This window comes from Panicum virgatum, chromosome 3K (genome assembly GCF_016808335.1).
Source record: "Panicum virgatum strain AP13 chromosome 3K, P.virgatum_v5, whole genome shotgun sequence".
NCBI lineage: Eukaryota > Viridiplantae > Streptophyta > Magnoliopsida > Poales > Poaceae > Panicum > Panicum virgatum.
The window spans coordinates 45,679,961-45,695,063 of record NC_053138.1 but is presented as its reverse complement, the minus strand read 5'-3'; the positions used below and the strand labels follow the sequence as shown (position 1 = coordinate 45,695,063).

General features: G+C 44.5%; 1 pseudogene; it reads right to left on the bottom strand.

Moving 5' to 3' along the window:
* Positions 1–553: 553 nt before the first annotated feature.
* Positions 554–5,439, bottom strand: LOC120700955 (annotated as a pseudogene).
* Between the last annotated feature and the right edge of the window lie 9,664 nt (positions 5,440–15,103).

Here is a 15,103-nt window from a genome sequence, read left to right as displayed (position 1 = left end):
TGATAATCATGTGGAAGGAGCTGAAGTGATAACGGGGACAGAAAATTTTCAAGAGGTGATTCATAAAGGGGATCCTGCTTTGAGATAGAAGACACCAGTAATTGCTACCAAAACAAGCACTAGGTCCCAAGGGAATCCCAATCCAATTCCCTCGGAGTGCTGAAACAAATCCCCTAAACCTGGCGGTATCTCACTGTCCTTTGGAGAGAAGCCCACGCAATTGCTAGACTAGTTAATTGGGTAGTTAAAAGATGGGATGATTATGAAATGTTCCAGGAAAATATGAAGTGATCAGAACCACAAAGGCAGACTTGAAAACCAAATACTGCAACCCATGATAATTGGTAAAAAAACAGATCTTTCAAAGTGGTGCACCTGATGTTCAGATTTGTGCTTCAATGATGCACCAAAATAAGCAGGTTTAGATACTGCATAGTTCGCATGTAATTCATTTTTAACACAAAAAGCAGAGCTGCCATAAAAAGCAGGCATCATCAAGTGTATCGCATGCGAAGCATTTCAGCTGAATCACGACGTCACGGACAGAGTTAAGTAGCAAACATGAAAATGGAACTGAATTAAATTAAATTAAACCATAGAAGTTTCGTTTAACTAACAGCAAAACGAAGCCATAGCTAACATAAGAGTTATGACACATCACATGGAAGCTATTGCCACAAAGATAATTCATAGACGCAGACATAACTATACTTCATTTCAAATCTGGAGAAGAAGAACGGTTCTGAAGATATTAAAAGAAATGGATGGAGTTAAACCAGCTGCAGCACAGTTCCATGTCCAAAGGATTTCTGGATGACAGCAAAACCTAGAAGTGATAATTTGACCTGAAATGCAAAGGAATTACTTTAGTTTGTGCCAGAGCAGCATGCAAATTAATGTGAATTATGTACAGGCTATGAGTCAGAATGTGAAGGTTACTAGTACAATGCATTGCTGAAGTACCTGATGAAATCTATGCCACCACAACATAACAAATCAATGGCTACCTGAAACTCGCATGACACAGAAATGCATTAACTTTCAGTACAGAATACATTAAGAGGAAAATCTTATGATCAGACACTGTAAAGTCAGAAGGTCAACACACATTAAGCAAATAAGGTTACTTGGTGAATTTTGTACAATTCTTTAGTTTACAAAAAAGGATTTCAATGAGATAACTAGAGACCATATAATAAGATGAACTCAAAGAATGGATAATGATGAGAAAATCATATCAGTTAAAATTCCATATAGATTAATCTCTTGACAGCCATCTGAATTGAAGTGCATTCATTTACAGAGCATTCAACAGCAGCTAACCACAAATTGTAACATGAAAATTCAAATGAGAGAAGCTATCTCTGTACTTGAATATTCTAGAAGTAATTATTTCTCACCTAGAACAATTGTATTCTTACTGAAGATTTACCAATAATATATTAGTAATTACTGGGAAAATGAACTACAAATAAACTACAGAGTATTTCTTACTAAATTTGCAAATACTATATCAATATCTCAAATGTCAATAAATAGTAATTACAGCTCGAGCCAATCATTTAGGTACAAAGTCACAACTAGAGAAACCAAACATACTAATTTATCTAAATGATGGTTAGATATTAGATTTATAATTTGGTTCCATTCCATAAGAAATACACATATATACACCAACATATGTGGAATTCATGAATATTTAACCGAGGTGACTGAATTGACATTGATATTTAAATAGCATTATCAAATAGACTGGAACAGAAGAAAAATAGAAACAAGCAATGAATATATCAAATAAAAGATTACCCTCTCTAGTGCGTTAAACATTTAGATGAACATTCTGATCCTCATCTGGTCCAAGCAGAGGCTTCAAGCGCATGAAGAATGGAAATGCTGGACCTCTATGAGGGACTGAGGGTCTTCTGCATTATTGGGGAACACTGACATCTTCTTGGTTCTCATATTCAACACAAGAAAGTAGGAATTAGCCTTCCTTATTGACCAGAACTCCATGTAGACATAGCCAGCCTTTGCCGCTAAGACGCGTACCCTCTTCATCCACTCAGCACGGCGGATCTTCATCCAGTCATTCAGCAAGGGAAAATCCTTCTTGAGCACCCATCCACCAACGCTGCTGCGGACCCAGAGCTGAAGGCATTGCTCCTTGCTGGAGAAGAGACACAGGCCACCATGCTCTGGCATGTCGGCCACACAGTAGGATTCCCCTGCAGGGAATGGAGCAGTGAAGACCGACCATTCCATGGTGGTCGTGTCAAGCACCAAGATCCTCTCAATGGGATTGAAGTATCTGTCCTTCTTGGTGTCCGACCTCCAGTAAGCAAACCGGCCAGCGGCCATTCCGTCGCTGGAGAACGAGTTAAAGTCATCCTCGTCCTCTTCCTCTTCCTCTTGTATGTGACATCACCCTTTTCCAGCTTGACCCTTTCCCTATTGATTTTAGGGTTTTTTTGATTGGTGCCATTACAATTTCTGGAGTTCGGATATATGCCATTACAATTCAACTATTCCAAAACATGCCATTACAATTCCAAGTTTCACCAAGCCACGCCATTTTCTACGTATCCCTCGGCACAGGGCCCACCCGCAGGCGTACGCATACGGTAGGACGCCTGTTGTGGACACATTTGCCCCTCCGCTCGTGAGTATAGGCGCTGGCAGCCCTCTCCCTCCTCTCGCCCGCTCTCACTCTCTCCCTCTGCCTCTCCTCTTCCCCCCGGCGACGGCGGCGGAACCCTAACCCTAGCCCGCCGGAGCACTGAATCCATCCCCGCTGCCACCTCCTCGCTCGCTCTCACCCTGTCTCTCCTGTCCCCCCGACGGCGGCGCAACCCTAAACCTAGGCCGTGAAGCGATGACGTCGAAGTGGTCGGGCAGCCCGATGAAGTCCACGGGCTCGAGCGCGATGGCGAGCGGCAGGAGGGTGTGCCCGTCTTGCCTGGTTCCTTTGGTGCGGATCCAGAGCCGTCAGAAGGACACATTTGGGCAGTGGTTCTTGAAGTGCCCGTTGAACATCAAGGTTTGGGTTCATGCAATTCTTGGTTGAACTGTCTCCTTCTTCTTCTGATTCTCCAATTCGATGTAGGGTGATCCCAGTACTTGTGGCTTTATCCGCTCTGAGGCAGAGTATGAGGCCTTGGAAGCACATCCACGGCGGTGCGAAGCTGCAGGTGGTGACTGGTGCGCCGAATTGAAGGATTTGAAGTAAGAATTGGCAGAGGTGAAGGAAAAGCTTGATAGATTTGGAGCTGTGGTTTGGAAGCAGAAGTCTGAACAAGAGTATAGGAAGTTGCAGATTGTGCTTGAGTCATCAGTTGTAGTGCCTCTGTTAGTAGGCCTTGTAGGTGTTCTATTTGGTGTTGTTGTTGCTGAAATGTGGAAGTGAGATGCTCAGAAATGAATGAAATGCTGACTTGTTTGAATGCTATCATGTGTGTTTTGTGAGTTGCACTGGAATATCTTGTTTGAATGCTAATAAATTGCTGAATTCAGAGTGAGATGCTTGTTTTGCTATTGACAAAAAGGATCAGGTAACAGAAAGTGACACATTAGCTGAAAATGACAGAAATTGAGACATAACTTAGCATCACATTAGCTGACAGAAATCTCACAGTTGTTCACAAACCATCAGACCATTACAAGGCCATACACAGGTTCACAGAATACCACAAAGAGTTGTTGAACACACAGGTTCATATTCTACAAGCCACAATGTTTGACAACACAGGTTGAACACACAGGTTCATCAGTTTGGAAACATAAGCTTTTTGATTGTACTGAGAACAGTAGTGGGTGGGTTAGCTGCGGCCTTCTTCTTCTTCTTTTTGATTGGCGTCTTCTTCTTCTTCTTTGGGGTGCCCTTCTTCTTCTTCTGAACTTTCTTTTTCTTGGGTTGGGAGGGACCAGCTTCATCTGTTGGATGCTCTTTCCTACATTAGCAAGGTGAGATTAGATATTGTCAAGGTGAGATTACATAGATTGCAATTGTGGACAGAATGGTACCTTTTCTTGGACTTGTTCTTAGGTGCAGCTGTCTGACCATCTTCTCCAACCTCTGGCAGCTTGCAAGTTTTTTCAAAGTGACCAAAATCTCTACATCTCTTGCATCTAACCTTCTTTTTTGCAGCTCTTTTCTCCAAGAAACCTCTAATCCTTTGCACCTTGGGTCTTCCTGCTCCTCTACCCAGCAATGGTGGATAGACATTGAATCCAAGTTGCACTTGTGGCCACTGTGTCAGTGCAACTTAGCGGAGCTGTAAAAGCAGATCAAGGATGCAGATCCATACCTTTCCTCACCGTGCTCCGGCTCCGCGGGATCCGCCATTCTGGTCAGTGGATCAGCATCAGAGCTCCAGCCCTAGATCTGGAGGCGGCAGCGGGGATGGATTCAGTGCTCCGGCGGGCTAGGGTTAGGGTTCCGCCGCCGTCGCCGGGGGGAAGAGGAGAGGCAGAGGGAGAGAGTGAGAGCGGGCGAGAGGAGGGAGAGGGCTGCCAGCGCCTATACTCGCGAGCGGAGGGGCAAATGCGTCCACAACGGGCGTCCTACCGTATGCGTACGCCTGCGGGTGGGCCCTGTGCCGAGGGATACGTAGAAAATGGCGTGGCTCGGTGAAACTTGGAATTGTAATGGCATGTTTTGGAATAGTTGAATTGTAATGGCATATATCCGAACTCCAGAAATTGTAATGGCACCAATCAAAAAAACCCTTGATTTTAACCCATTTGCCGGTGCGAGAGGAGAATACAGTGCCGACGAAGATGAAATCAAATCCGATGACCAGGAAGGACCCATCGGCTTTGTCGACGACAATGGCGTAGCGGACCACGTGGATCCACGCGCGGAAGACGTCGCCTGGGCGAAGGAAGACGGCGGTCCGCGCGATGGTGTCGTAGACGGCGAGGTCGAGGCCGCTCCGGCCGTGGGAGAGGAGGAAGCGGCCGCCGTCACAGCCGCGGATGCGCCACTCATGCCAGTCGTATCCCTCCTTCTCGGCGTCCGAATCGACGGCGGGGAGGTCCTCGAAGAAGAAAACGCCGTTCGCGGCGGCCGCGGCCAGATTGGGGTTTAGGGTGGCGTGGACGAAAATGAGGTTGGGGGAGCGGTAAGGGGAGGGCATATCACCGCGGTCAGTGAGGAGGAACCCGACAAGCGGGGGCCGGAGGAGGGCGTCGAAGCGGCGGAAGACGGCGGGGTCGGCGGCCACGCGGTGCCATTGCTTACAGGCAAGTGCGGCGCAGGCGAGTGACGCCATGTCGGGTAGCCGGAGGAGGATCTCACCGAGGAGGTCGTCGCCGAGGGTAACAATCGGCGGCGAGGGCGGGCCCTTCGTCTTCTTGGCGGCGGCGCCGCCCGTTCCCTCGGGCGGTTCCATTTTCCCCGGTGCTCCTGAGACAGAGAATTCACCATGTATTTGATTTGGTAGCTTGTGTAACGAACATGACATCATTTATGTCATTTCGAGTGATTTTGGTGATCGAATGACAACGCAATCAATGGGACTAATGATATTGTTAAATGAACATTTATAGATCCCAGTGATGAAGTAAAAAGGCCATACAAAGCAAAACACGAAGAAAGAACTCAAAAAAACACTGAATTGGACGAGTTTTGCAGAAATCAGTAGCACCGGTTGAACTGATGCCTAAGCATCGGTGCATCCGATGGTTGTCGGATGATCCGACGGCCTGGCTATTGGCACAAGTCTGTGTGCCTCTGGAGATCATGTGAAGATAAGTGAAGCACCGGTTGAACCGACGGCTTCAAGATAGGCATCGGTGCATTCAACGTACCATGTTCCAGAGACGATGTCAAGCGCGCAGGAGCCAAGTCTTCAGCACCGGTTGAACCGGTGATGCATCGGTGCATATCATCGGTGTAATGACGTCAGCAGAATAGAAGAAGGCCAATGGCCAGTTGAATGCTGTGAGTGACCGGTTTAACTGACGGGCAAGCATCGGTTCAACCGATGATCACTGTGTAAGCTGTCAGGAGTTCAACGGCTACTTCGGGTCTTAGAGTGACCGGATGAACCGACGCTATCCCTGCCGGAGGCATCGGTTCATCCAATGATACACAGATTTCTGCTGTCCGTTGGAGCAATGGCTCCATGACTTGGAGGCCTATAAATATGGCATCCCCCGGCCATTTGAAGTAGGCTGGAGTTCAAGGAAGTCACATACACACCCAAGAACCACTCCAAGCCATCCAAGAGCTTAGTGTTCATATCCTTAGCCCTTAGCACATTTTGAGAGTGTTGTGTAAAGGATTAACTCTTAGTGAGTGAGTTTGCAAGGCCTAGAGTCTTTGTGCTGTGGTTCTTAACTGAACCAAAAGAAAAGCGGTGCGCCGGCCCCTTGGAGCTTTGAAGGCTCACCGGCAACGTCATCGACCCTCCGACTTTGTGTGGAGCGGCGACGACATCTTTGTGCGGGGGACGTGGAGACCCCCATCCTTTGTGGAGAAGCTCCTTAGTGGAACCCAGTGCCAAGGTGACCGTGATTGTGTTCATGGAAGAGACTTGGTGGCCGAGTAGCAATACTCTTAGTGAGTGCTAAAACAACGTGAATGTAGGTGTGCCTTTGTGGCTAACCGAACCGTGGGATAAACACCCGCGTCAAGAGTTTGCTATCTCCTATCCCGCTATTTAAACTTCCGCATTTCATACTAGCAATTTGTATGCCTTTACTTTCATATAGTAATTTATTGATAAGAAAGGCTATAGGTTGCTAAACTCTTTTGGGATAGGGGTTTCATACTAAATCAATCATAGTTGCACATCTAAATAGCTTGATTTAGTTTAATTTTGTGCAAACTAGTTGGAGCCATAGGTCTAAGTTTTTAGTTGCCTAACTCCCCCCTCCCCCTCATAGGCTAGAGCGCGCCACCAGTCCTTTCAATTGGTATCAGAGCCGGGACTCACTCCTCTCACAAAGAAAGACAATTCTATTGGCAATTTGTGTTTACCGGCTCACTTGATCGGTTAGGATTCACCGCCTAGTGAGTTAGCTTTCTTAGGGGAAGGGATGGATTCTCTAGGACCTCCTCCACTTTTCGATGGCACGGGTTTCCAACAGTGGAAGATCTTGATGCAATCACACCTCCAAGCAAAGGGCCTAAATGTTTGGAGAGTAACGAGTGAAGAAACTAAAAGCAATTGTCAACAAGAGAAGCAATATGATGCTATGACCAAGTGTGCTATTTTAAACTCTCTTGGTGAAAATGTGTTCAATCGTGTGTTTGCTTGCGAAAATGCTAATGTTTTATGGAAAACTATTAGTGAGAACCATGAAGACACAAAAGATGTTGCAAATAAAAAATATCATGTTCTCATTGATAAACTTAATAGCTTCAAGTAACTTGATCATGAAAATGCCGAAACTATGTACTCACGGTTGAATATTCTTTTGAATGAGATTAACTCATTAGATGTGAAGAAAATTGAAGATTTGGAACTCATTCGCAAGATCCTTCACTCACTCAGAAGGCCGGACTATGATTTGGTGATCACAATTCTATATGAGAAAGATATCAACACAATGATACCAAATCAAGTCCTCAACAAGGTGATCGTCCATGAGCTACGTCATGATATCAAGCCAAGAGCACGTTTTTGACTTGCTTGCATGCAAGTGCATTATGTGTTGGCCATCAAAGATAACTCAAGTGAAGAGGAAGAAGAGGAGGCATGCCAAACCTCCTCAAGTGATGATTAAGAGCCAATAAACCCCTACCCTTACAAGCAAGTAAAGAAGATGAACAAATGCTTTAAGGAAATCAACTCCATGTGGTATGTGGTCTTCCTCAAAGATGGGCCTCACCATCAACTTATGAAGGTTGAGAAGAAGTTCAAAAAGAACAAGCAAAAGAAGGAGAAGAAGCCCAAGCATAGATAACACCCTAAACTATCTTTTGATTTATTTTACCCCAAACTATACCTTTGTTTAAATTACCTCTAATACAATTTGTATTTTTTATTTCTCATGAATAGGTGGAGTTTTAAATTGAAAATTTCGGAAATGGAGTTTTAAATTGAAAATTTCGGAAATGATTGTACACATCATAACACAGTCAGAAAAAAATACATCATAATTTTTCATCATTATTTTGATAGATTAGAATATTTAATAAGAAAAAAGTTTAAATTACTACCCCCAACTATCCGCTTTGTCCGTATAACCTTCTAAACTATTTTTGTGTTTACTAAACCCCCACCGTTTCCTAAACCGGGTTACTATTCACCTTTAGGTACTAATCCATTCTGGTTTTGATGACTAGGAGGGTGGTTTGCTGACTGGGCGCAACACATGGCAATCGAATGTGGCAAAAAGAGTGCGGCCCATAACCCACTCGCGAGCCGGCCCATCTGACTCCGTTTTTCTCCCTCTCTTTCGGTTTTCTCCTCTGCGTCGAGACTCAGCGGCGCCTCCGACTCCGCCGTCGTTGCCATCATTGCCAGGTTCGGCGGATCGAGCAAAGGGGGTGATCGCAGATGGAACAAGTTGATCGGCGAGAACTACGGCAACCAGGTGTGTTCCGTTACCCTAGCACATTACAGTATGGGATGCTATCCATGTAGTTTGTGCTGCTAGGGTTGTAGCGTCCTGAACTAGGATGGAATCAATCTTGATTTTTTTTCCTTGTTCTGAAACGTTGAAGTTTGATTTTTTTACCCTCTGCTTTTGAACTGTGTTGTGCTAGCTGACAGGTGCAATGGAACCACTCGATAGTCTACCAGTAAGATTTCATTTGGGAGGACAATTCGATTATGATGAATACGGACTGAACTATGTTAGAGGTGCAGTGGCTATGTCATATTTGGACAGGGACAAGGTGTCATTACCAGAATTGAGGGGTTTCTTGGCTGATCATGTGACACTATCTGCAGACGACAACATTGATTTTCATTGGTTGACCCCAGGAACTGAACTAAATAATGGACTGAAGATACTTGCAAATGACCAGGCATGCCTTCATATGTGTACCTGCATCACAGAGGGAGGAGTGACAGAAATTTATGTTGAGGTGTACAGTGCACATGGAGTTATAAAAGTGGGAGATCAATTGAGGCTTAATGCAGCTAATGAACAAAGGGTTCATGATGATCAGAATATAAAGGACATTGAGAAGGTTAGGCAATTCTATAGCTCACCAACAAAACATAGTGATAACAGGTTGACCTTTTACTACCCAGGTTCTGATGATTCCAATAGCGAAGATGAAGACTATATTCAAGATGAAGATGACTCATCTACTAATGATGATGCAAGTCACGAAGTGCATGATGAATCATCTGATTATGATGAAGAAGCTAGTGATTTCAGGAAGAAAGCAAGGAAACAGACAAGAAATCCATCAGGGATTGTCCAAAACCAAGAATTAAATCAGTTTGATCTTGATGAAATTGAAGAAGAAGCACATAACTTGCAAGATGATGATGATCCACCAGTCATGGATAGCAGTGAAGAGTGCAGCTATGAAGATGATTATCATGGAGAAGCCATTAGAAGGAAGAGCAGATTTGCAAGGTATGACCCAGAAGCAAATATTCCTATTTTCTCAGTAGGAATGATTTTCAGTGGTAGAGTGCAGTTTAACTGCCTTAGTCAAGTATGGGCTTGCTACTAGGAGACACTTGATATTTAGAAAGGATGAGGCTAAAAGGATAAGAGCTAAGTGTTCATGGAAGGGTTGCCCTTGGTTCATTTATGGCTCTAAGCACAATGACAAGTACATGGTTAAGACATACAACAATGTGCACCACTGCCCACAAAGGAGGGATAATTGGTTGGTAACAGGGCCTAGGATAGCAGACAAGTATGAACATATCATCAGGGCCAACCCTTCCTGGAAGCTGAAGAATATCCAAGAGACAGTCTTGATTGAGACTTGGTTTTTGGGACTTCTACAAAAGGATCTACAGATTCCCATTGGTGGAAATGGATGGGTTATTATCTCAGATCAGCAAAAGGTAACAAATTTGATTTTTATTTGTCAATTAATAGACATTATTAATTCATGTCTCATGATTTTTATTTGTTGTGCATGACAGGGCCTTCTCAACTCAGTTGCAGAATTATTTCCTAACATTGAGCACAGAATGTGTACAAGGCACATCTATGCAAACTGGAGAAATAATTACAGATCTGAGGACTATCAAAAGCCTTTCTGGATGTGTGCAAAGGCCTCAAGTGTGCCCTTCTTCAACTACTGTAGGGCCAAGCTTGCTTAGTTGACCCCTGATGGTGCCAAGGCCATGATGAACACTAATCCCAAGCACTGGAGTAGAGCTTGGTTCAACATTGGTTCAAACTGTGATAGCGTCGACAACAATATGTGTGAGAGTTTCAATAATTGGATAGTAGATGTAAGGGCCCATCCAATCATTTCAATGCTAGAAGGTATTAGGACCAAAGTTTATATGAGAATCCAGCAAAATAGGAGCAAGACATCCAAATGGTCAATAAGTTTCTGTCCAAATATATTGAAGAAGCTGAACAAATACATTAATTTGGCACAACAATGCTCTGCAATTTGGAATGGAAAGGATGTGTTTGAAGTTAGACAGAAGGACACGAGATTCACAGTTGACATTGAGAAGAGGACCTGTTCATGTAGGTACTGGCAGTTGGCTGCTATACCCTGTGCTCATGCAATTATTGCATTTTTTTACATTTCTAAGCCTGCTGAAGAATGCTTAGCACAATGCTACTCAGTTGAGGTGTACAACAAGATTTATGATCACTGTATGATGCCAATGAATGAAATTGATCTATGGCCAGAAGACATAAGAAGGCCAAAACCTCCAACCTATGTGAAGATGCCAGGTAGGCCTAGAAAGGAGAGGAGAGGAGAGCATGGAGAGGCCAAAAAAGGAACAAAGGTCAGTAAGATTGGAACCAAAATAAAATGCAGCAAGTGTCACCAGGAAGGTCACAATAGTAGGACTTGTCGGCCTAAATCTAATGCCAAGAGGAGGATTTTTGAAGCTGGCAAAGAGGCAAGCATATGTGATGCATAAAAGAATTTTTTTAGGACTTGTTTGTTCCACTGTTAACTAGTTTTCACCTGTGCAGGTCCTTGAAGGCAGTAGGCCACTGAAAAAGTCGAGGAAGACAAAACAAAATCAAAACATTACTCAGTGTGATATGCCTTCCCAATCAACCTCAACTCCAGTGAAGAACAAATCAGCTCCCAAGCCGAGGCACTCTCCAAGGATCAAGGATCTTGCAAGGAAAAAGAAGGGAGCATCTACTAGAAAATGATTAGATGTCTAGCAACTTATTTCTGTCAAAAGTTGGGCCAACTCTTATTGTGAATTAAGTTAGTTATTTGGTTGTAACTGCTTTAGTCAACTTTGGTTCTTCTATGTCAGTTATGGTACAATGCCATATATCAGTTATCTATCAGCTGAAGTCATACTGATGCAGCATGAGCTCTTGTCTTATATACTGATGCTCTTATGTACTGGTGCCTTATGCTCTTATGCTTGATGGAAACAGTATCACAATTTATTCACCATCCTCGTTCATCATGTTATGACCATCTTAGAATTACAATACAGTGGAAATCGTATGACAATTTATTCACCATCCTAGAATTACAATCTAACACATTAATTATCTTAAGCTTGTTGTTGTTGTCCTCCTGAGCTTCCAGTCATTGCAACCTGAACCTGCTGCTGCATTGGCTCTGCAACCTGAACCTGCTGGCTTTGAACCTGAACCTAAACCTGGTGCCATTCCTCCTGCGAGCCGCATCGACAGCGCATCGACGACAAGATGCGCAGCCCACGACGAGCGAGCCGCTTCGGCAGCGCAGTAGCCTCCCGGATGCGTGGCGGTGCCGTTGATGATGACCGACCAACGGTAGGGCGACGGTGCGAGTTGGGGAGGACCGAGCAATGGCGGCACGGAGGCAAAACGGACGCGCGGAGGCAAAGCGGACGCGTGGCGGTGGTTCGGGATGGGGGATGGCCGAGCAACGGTGGCGTGGTGGCGATGCAGGGCGAGATGACGCTCGGCGGCGGCGGCGGCCGTGCCGAGAGTTAGAGAGGGAGCGCTTGTTGGGCTGGGCCGGTCGTAGGGGGTTTTGTGGACCTTAGCTCTTTTTGCCATGCTGGATTGCCATGTGTCGCGCCCAGTCAGCAAACCGTCCTCCTAGTCATCAAAACCAGATTGGATTAGTACCTAAAGGTGAATAGTAACCCGGTTTAGCAAACGGTGGGGGTTTAGTAAACACAAAAATAGTTCAAGAGGTTATACGGACAAAGCGGATAGTTAGGGGTAGTAATTTAGACTTTTTCCATTTAATAATATATTGATCATTGGAGTTCACAATTATATGAAAAATAATGATGAAAAAATTATAACAATATTTTTAAATATGCATTGTGATGTTCCTTACTACTTCCCAACATTTGAAATTAAAATTCAACTTGCATATGGAGAAATAAAAAAGACAAATTGTATTATAGGGTAAAATGAACTAAATGACATAGTTTAGGTATAAATAGAACCAAGTTATAGTTTGTAGGTTAGGTTATTCGGATTTTGGCTATACTTGAAGAGAGTAAATTAAACTTTTTCTAGATTTTATTCTTTTCTGATTTCGATTGTTAACCATAATATTCCCAAAAGGGAAGAGTATGATAATACGGACTTGATAGTACATGGAGAATAGGAAAAGACCAAGATGTGTGGTGTGTTTCTGAAGTAGATATGACTTTTCTTGAAAAAACATACTACATGCAGGCCCACCATTATAAATAAAGATGCGTGCATCTTATCCCTATAAAGAATATGAGAGATTTAACGTCATCTTAAGTGTCTCACTGTCTCACCTAACACTAAAAGAGTAGACGATTGTTTCTTAGAACTAGTGGAAATGTACGTGCCACAAGCCCGTATTTTAAAAAAAACTAATAAGATATTTATCTCTACTTTAGTGATAGGTGTGACAGTGAGACACTTATGATAGGTGATAGGTGAGGCAGTGGAAAAAACCTAATAACAGTGATCGCGACCTTTACAAATGGTCTCGGAGGCGGACACGATTTTTAACCGCCTCAGTTAATGTCTGACATTAATTGAGGCAGTCATTTTTCATTAACCGAAGTGGTAGCAGTCATGTGAGCTGGGAAGACACTCCGTCACGGCTGTACCGTCGCGCCCCAGGAAGCGCTGTAGCGCGCGAGTGCCAAATTGGATTCGCGGTGCGTGTAGCTGGTTATTGTGTCTTTCCTTGGTACTCACCGTACGCGTCGCGAGTTTGTTTCAGAAGCAGCTAATTCTTTCCGAAACAACACCCTAGCCACAATAATTTGAGGTGAGGTTCTATCATTTTCCCAGCCAGTTCTACCCGAAAGGAACACTTCTCTACGAACATAGGGCTCTCTCAGATGCCTCTCTCTCTAGGCTAATGAGAGCAACTCAACGCAGAGGTTTCTCCTATAGAGTCCCTAGCATAGAAACTCTCCCTATATAAACGGGCTATGGCAAAGCAGAGATTTTCAAAGCAAAAATTGCTCCATTTTCACAAACAAGCTTGCATACACTTTTTCCTCTCGGAAAATCCCAAGCACTTACCACAGTTAGAAAATAGCTTATTAGTACCGGTCATGGGGATGCCTTTGTACCGGTTGTTTCAACCGGTACTGGCCGGCCGGTACTAAATAGATGGTCATTTAGTACCGGTCGCACCAACCGGTACTAAAGACAGACAATAAAGACAAAAAAATGCATGCAATTTTGAGGAATCGAACCCACAACTTCAGTCTTCACGCGGAGCTTCCTTTACCATCCTACCTATGCATCACATGTGACTATGTGCGAGATGCTTTCCTTTTGAAGTATCCGTGGAGGCCTATTTAGTACCGGGCCAAAACCACCGACCGGTATTAAATGTCGCATTTTAGTACCGGCCGGTGCCTTGGCCCGGTACTAAATGGCCGCTCCATTTTAGTACCGGACCAAAACACCGGCCGATACTAAAATGCGACATTTAGTACCGGTCGGTGTCTTGGCCCGGTACTAAAATGGCTCTGGGGGCTTCCAAATTTGAGCCTGGTACTAATATTGCCCCGCGCCAACGTTTGTACCGGACTAAAGCATGCCCGATACTAATGGCCATGGATGAATGGGACTTTTTCTAGTAGTGTACACACACTAGGTTATACTGATAGCCATGACACCTTACAAGAAGTACTAACAGTTACACATGTTTTTTTCCCGGTGTACTGGATATATTGCACCAGGCTGTGATCCGTCGCTTGTATGTGCGTGTCTCTCTGTGTGTGTATTATATATATGTGTGCGTGTCCCCCAATGGGTTCTATTAACATACAAGCATACCACTAGACTCTATTTTCATGCTGCTATGCGTGATGAAGTTTCATTTTTTGGTCATAGTCAGCACATGGTGAATATTCATAGCGCTGACCTCTTGACAGGGAATACGTGAGGCTGGTGCAGCAGGGTCACATCGGCTGTTAGGCGCAGCAGCTTGCTCATCTCTTCCACCAACCTATCCATAGCAGGGCCAGGCAGGCACATCGGTGCGAGGATGGCATCCTCCCCGTTGGCATTCTTGGAGGCTAAGAGGAAGCTCGTCACCCAGGGAATGGACGGGACGCCGACGGCTTCTGCCGCACCTCCATACACCGGCTTGCCCCAGCCAAAGTCAAGGTTGTCAAACCTGGCCCTGGTTGCGTCAGACAGAGAAAACAAGCCCGCGGTGATGGGCCGACGTTTCCCCCTGCGCAGCACGATAAGGGCCTTGTTTGGATCGGCAACGATTCTAGCACGCACACTTTTCGAAAAAAGAATCTCGCATGCATGAAGCACTAAATGAAATCTATTTGCAAAACTTTTTTAGGGATGAGTGCAACTTTTCGCGACGAATCTAATTACGGTAATTAATCGATGATTTACTACAGTTATGCTACAGTAACCATCCTCTAATCGCGCGGTCAAAAGCCTCATTAGATTCTTCAGGGTCACTAGCGCGGGGGTTCTGGAGTTGATTTTGTAAACTAACTTTGTTTGACACCGTAATAAGCGGTCAAAGTTTACTATTCATTACCGGCCA